Genomic DNA, 6451 nt, shown 5'->3' on the forward strand with positions numbered 1-6451 from the left:
CGGCCGTATGTGTACTGGTGAAATCTTTCCATGCTAAAAACCATTGCTAAGAACTCCTTTTCTATTTGCGCATACCGACGCTCTGTTTGAGTGAGTGCTCTGCTTGCAAATGCTATTGGCTTACCCATCTGCATGAGCGCTGCACCTAAGCCTGTGTCTGAAGCGTCACACTGCACTGTGAGTTCCTCATCTGGGTTGTAATATTTCAGTACTGGAACCTTTGCTATAGTCTCTTTCAATTTGAGGAAAGCCTCCTCGTGCTGTGCTGTCCAGTTCCACTCCCTGTTTTTGTGTGTCAAATCTCTCAACACTATGCACTGGTCTGAGAGGTGGGGACAAAACTTGGCTAGATAATTTACCATACCTAGCAGCCTTTGCACTCCTTTCACATCAGTCGGTGCCGGCATCTTCTCAACGGCATGCACTTTCTCTGGATCCGCCCTGAGTCCATCAGCCGTCAGGCGGTGTCCAATGTATGTGGTCTCCTTTTGTCTCAGCTTGAATTTGTCTTTGTTCAGCTTGATGTTCTTTTGTCTGCATCTTTCAAGAAACAGTCTCAGTTTTCCATCATGGTCACGCTCAGCTTGCTCCTGTGTTTCCCCTTGGCCTGTGATCAGTACAACGTCAGCTATAATGCACAAGCCCAGTACACCGTCCAGCGCTTGTGTGAGCTTTCTCTGAAAGATTTCTGGGGCCGGACTTATCCCCATTGGCATCCTCAGCCACCTGTAACGTCCAAATGGAGTGGCAAATGTTGTTAAATAGCTGGACTCCTCCTCCAGCTGCACATGCCAGAATCCACTCTTGACATCACACACTGTGAACACTTTTGCTTTTGACAAGTCCAGTAAAATGTCCTCAATGGTTGGCAGTGGGAAGTGACTGCGCTTTAGAGCTTTGCTCAAAGGCTTGGGATCGATACACACTCTTGGTTTCCCACTTGGTTTCTGTACCACCACCATTGCACTGATCCAATCTGTACTGCATTCCACAGGTGTTATGATCCCTCTTTGCTGTAAGTCCTGTAGCTCGTCCTTCAGTGGTTTCATCATGGTGACTGGGACCCGCCTCTTTGGCAGCTGTACTGCTTTCATTATGCTGTCCACCTCTATTTTGTATTTTCCCTCGAGGCAGCCATCGCCAATGAACACATCAGCATAATCATCTTTAATTTGTCCCATTGTTCACTGTCCTGTTGTTGTTTCTGTTGTGACACTACTGTCTATTGTCATGATGTTTTCATATTGCACTTTTATCAATTTCATGGCCTCACTGGCTCTCCTACCCAGCAGAGACACTGTACCAGCTGCATTCACCACCTGGAACTCTAACTGATATAGCTTGTTGTTTCTCTGGTTTCTTATTTTCACTTTACATTTTCCCAGTGGTTTTAATTTGGTTTTATTGTACATCACTAGTACACTCTTTGTGTGTTCTAATTTGGCATCTGGATTCAGCAGGTTAATTGGAATGATATTGCAAATGGCACCACAGTCTATTTGGAATTTGACCATGTCCTTGCCTAGAAGCATGCCAGCATAGAGAAGCTGAGTTTTCTTCATTTTCTCAGTTTCTTTTACATCCTCTACAGTCTCTGTATGCACATCTTTCCCTGTGTCAGTCTCTACTGCATCTACAGTTTTTGTCTCAGTTTCAGTGACGCAGGTGATATCTTCATATTCATCACTCTCAGATTCAGTTGTTATGTTACTCACATATTTCTTTTTCCTTAGTTCCGGTTTTGCTCTGCATTTTGCTGCAAAGTAGTTCTCTCTTCCACACTTTGTGCACTTCCTCCCAAACGCTGCGTACTTTTGTTTACCTTTCTAATCGGTTTTTCCACAATATCTGCACTCCACGGTGTTGCTCATCTGTTTCCGATACTGTGCTCCTTGCACAGCCTGTACCTCTTCCACCATCGATCCCGAGATGGTTTTCACATTGTCCTTTGAGAGCTCAGTGGCTCTGCACAGCTGCAAACATATGTCCAGTGTCAAGTTTTTCTCTCGGAGCAGTCTTTCTCTTATGATTGTGTTGTTACCTCCACACACAATCCGATCCCGAATGAGCGAGTCTCTCACTGTCCCAAAGTTGCATGTTTTTGCCAACACTCTCAGTTCCATGACATAACGGCCTATATTTTCACTGGTGCCCTGGTTTCTTGTAAAAAAAAACAAAAACGATAACGTTCCACAGTCTCGTTAACGCTGGGGTCGCAGTGATCATCAAACTTATTGATAACGTCATCTAACTTCCATGCATCCTTCGGTGTGTCGCCCAGTAACGTGTCCATAAGTTCCCTGCCGCTCTCCCCAACAACTTAGCTGAACAGTTTCACCTTCTGTTTGTCATCGGCGTCAGCCATGGCTAAATCCACATACAGAGCAAACTCGTCCCTCCAGGCCTTCCATGTCTTCGAAAGGTTGCTTGAGTCCAGACATAACGTTTGCGGTGGTTTTAGCCCATCCATGTCACACGGCAGTCTCACACTAGCAGCTAATGCTAACATATACTGAACGTTGTTTAGTAACACTAACTGCTCCCCCGCTCCTAGAAAACTTTTCCGCACCAAACTTCAAACCGAGTCGTCCGCCGCTGCCACCATGTTAAAGTGCGTTGTTTCCTTCTACTAATGAGACTTTACAACTCGTTTCAACCCCACTGGGCTATAAACTTTAATAATAACTTCGGCACGTAAGGTATACATCATGCTCGGTCCGTTATTCAAGGTGCAACAACATAAACGACCTCTGTGGAAACAAGGAACTAAACAATGGTTCCTAACAATAGTTCCTATTGTTACAGAACAGACCGCTACACTATCTGGACGCCCCCCATGAATTTATCTTTTTCATATATATTGTTCTAAAAGTACACCTGAAACATTCAAGTAGTCTAATTTTGTAGTCTGTGTAATTTTATGTACCCCCATCTTTGGTGCTGAGCTGGTTGCTGAGGCCTAACGGTGGATTAACAAATTCATTTGTTGTCACGGTCAAATACCTTGACAGGTATTATGCTGGCATTGAGCTGCAGAGGAATGATCAGTTAATTTTGCAAGACTTATGTACTTGCAGACAACAACATATACGTACGATGTCATGAGTGAGGAAGGAAAAAAAACTTCATTGACAAACTCCTTCCCTTGGTGTATGATGACTTTCCTGACCATGCCAAACATGTACAACTTCGAAATTATTGTTTCAGACACTTCAGTTGCTGTCTTAGACTGCAGAGGCTCTGCAATCACTCACTTTGTGTAGAGGTCTGTCATGGTATGGGCATTTTTTAACTACTTTTATTAATCCCCTGTGGGGAAATTCTTCCTCTGCATTTAACCCATCCTAGCTGCGTAGCCATGAGCAGTGGGCAGCCGCCGTGCAGCGCCCGGGGACCAGCTCCAGTTCGTCTTGCCATTGCCTTGGTCAGGGGCACAGACAGGAGTACTAACCCTAACATGCATGTCTTTTTGATGGTGGGGGAAACTGGAGCACCCAGAGAAAACCCACACAGACACGGGGAGAACATGCAAACTCCACATATAGGACGACCCCCAAGGTTGGACAACCCCGGGGTTCGAACCTAGGACCTTCTTGCTGTGAGACGACAGCATTAACCACTGGGCCACCGTGCAGCCCATATCTGTTGTTGCGCACTGTTTCTGGCAGTGGTCCAATCAAATCCAAACCAAGCACCTCCCAAGCTTCTTTTACCTGTAAACGAGCTTGTGAGTAGCCTGTTAATCCACATTAGTCTTCACTAAGCTAAAAGATTGTAAGCAGTACCATGTGGAGTTAGAAAACAACGAGACAGGAGACGTGAGAGTAGACGTAGTCGAGGTATTTTACTAGCTCCAACTTTGCATGTCATACGTTCGACAACGACACTGAACTGACTGTGAACCGGAAGCGGAAGTGCATTATCTGACCCCTCGCCTCTTCCCTTAAAGGTACACCGTCCTCTTAGGTGAATGTCTCTCGATATATAGATGTGGGTCACCACACAGGCCCCCCCAGAATTCACCTAAACAAAACAATGCAAAACAGCAAAAGTGCAAGTCATGAACATAAAAATAGACTCTACAACAGAACAGTCAATGACATAGTGCAAAGTCACGGGGAAAACAGGTGACGAGTCGGAGGGCGGACCCTGTGGCCATAACGGCTGCGCTTCACAGGAGGGGAAACAGATGGGGCCGAAACCCGGGCCATAGGCGGGGCCGAAGCAGGAACAGAGGCAGGTGCCGGGGCCGACCTAGGAGGGCGCCCCCGCCGCGGGGGTAGGGCCAATTGCATTGGCTCCCCAATGTCCAAGTGAGCGGGCTTGAGACGGTCTATAGCGACCCGCTCCAGCCTGCCCCCCATGTCCACCACAAAGTTCTTATCCCCCGCCTCCAGGACGCGGAAGGGCCCGTCGTATGGGGGCTGCAGCGGGGACCGATGGCTGTCGTGCCTAATGAAGACGTACCTCGCCGATGGCAGATCCTTGGGGACGTAGGACCGGGGGAGGCAGTGTTGAGACATCGGAACGGGAGCGAAGGCACCGGCAGCGCTCCGGGACGCACTGAGGTGAGAGGCGGCCGACCAGGGAGCCGTAGCATCCGGAAGAAACTCCCCCGGAACCCGCAGGGGCTGGCCATACACCAGCTCAGCGGAGGAGGTCTGGAGGTCTTCCTTCGGGGCCGAACGCAGGCCGAGCATGACCCACGGGAGCCGGTCCATCCAGTCGCAGCCAGTGAGGCTTGCCCGCAGAGCGGCTTTCATGTCCCGATGGAACCACTCACAAAGTCCGTTGCTCTGCGGGTTGTACGCCGTAGTGCGGTGGATCTTCATCCCCAGGTGCTCAGCGACCGCCGTCCAGAGCTCCGAGGTAAACTGGGAGCCCCGGTCGCTTGTGATGTCACCAGGCGTGCCGAAACGGGCCACCCAGCAGCCGATGAACGCCCGCGCTACCTCTGCTGCCGTCGTGGAGGACAAGGGAATAGCCTCTGGCCACCTGGTGGCCCTGTCCACAATAGTGAGGAGGAACGTATAACCACGGGAGGGGGGCAGGGGACCCACCAGGTCAACATTGACGTGGTCAAACCGCCTCTCTGGAACCACAAACGGCGCCAAAGGGGCCTTGGTATGGCGGTGCACCTTGGCGCGTTGGCACGCCACACACGAGCCGGCCCAGGCTCTAACATCCTTATGGAGCCCAGGCCAAACGAACTTGACGCTCACCAGCTTGGTCGAGGCCTTCACTCCCGGGTGGGAAAGGCCATGGACGGTGTCGAAAACTCGGCGCCGCCAGGAAGTAGGCACCAGGGGGCGCGGTTGACCGGTGGAGATGTCACAGAGGAGGGTGGTGTTGGCCGCGTCGAACGTCACTTCCTCCAGCCGTAGCGCCGTAGGGGTCGACCGGTAGTCTTGAACGGTCGCGTCCTTGGCTTGGTCCGCTGCCATAGCGGCGTAGTCGAGTCCCAAGTGAACGGCGTTAACAACTGCCCGTGAAAGGCAGTCGGCGACGAAGTTATCCTTGCCCGACACATGTTGTATGTCCGTGGTAAACTCGGAAACCGCCGCGAGATGGCGCTGCTGACGCCCAGACCACGGTTCTGAGGTTTTGGCAATACAGAACGTCAGCGGTTTGTGGTCCACGAAAGCGGTGAACTGTCGGCCCTCCAATAGAAACCTAAAGTGTCTGGTTGCGAGGAAGAGACCCAGTAGTTCCCTATCAAAGGTGCTGTATTTGCGCTCGCTCTCACGGAGTTGTTTACTGAAGAACGCCAACGGCTGCCAGCCCCCCTCCACCCACTGCTCACACACGGCCCCCACGGCGTAGTCGGAGGCATCCGTTGTAAGGGCTATGGGGGCGGCAGGCGACGGGTGAGCTAGCAGCGCAGCGTTGGCCAGCGCGGTCTTGGCGGCCACAAAAGCCTCGTCCATCCCCGAAGACCAGTCCAGCTCGTCCTTAGACTTCTTACCCCGCAGGGCCTCATACAGGGGACGCATGATGTGGGCGGCACGGGGCAGGAAACGGTTATAAAAGTTCACCATGCCCAGGAATTCCTGCAGCGACTGTACAGTGCGGGGGCGGGGGAACATGGTGACAGCCTCAACCCTGGCAGGGAGGGGAACGGCCCCCTGTGGAGTGATGTGGTGCCCGAGGAAGGTGATGGACGACTCCCCGAACTGACACTTAGCTGGGTTGATGATGAGGCCGTGTTCGCTGAGCCTGTCGAACAGCTGTGTGAGGTGCGTCATGTGTTCCTCCGCCGACGCGCTGGCCACGAGGATGTCGTCTAAGTACACAAACAAAAATGGCATGTCGCGGAGCACAGAATCCATAAGGCGCTGAAACGTCTGCGCCGCCCCTTTAAGGCCGAAAGGCATACGTAAAAACTCAAAGAGCCCAAAGGGTGTGATGACAGCCGTTTTTGGGACATCCAGTGGGTGGACCGGCACTTGGT

This window comes from Lampris incognitus, chromosome 2 (genome assembly GCF_029633865.1).
Source record: "Lampris incognitus isolate fLamInc1 chromosome 2, fLamInc1.hap2, whole genome shotgun sequence".
Classification (NCBI taxonomy): domain Eukaryota; kingdom Metazoa; phylum Chordata; class Actinopteri; order Lampriformes; family Lampridae; genus Lampris; species Lampris incognitus.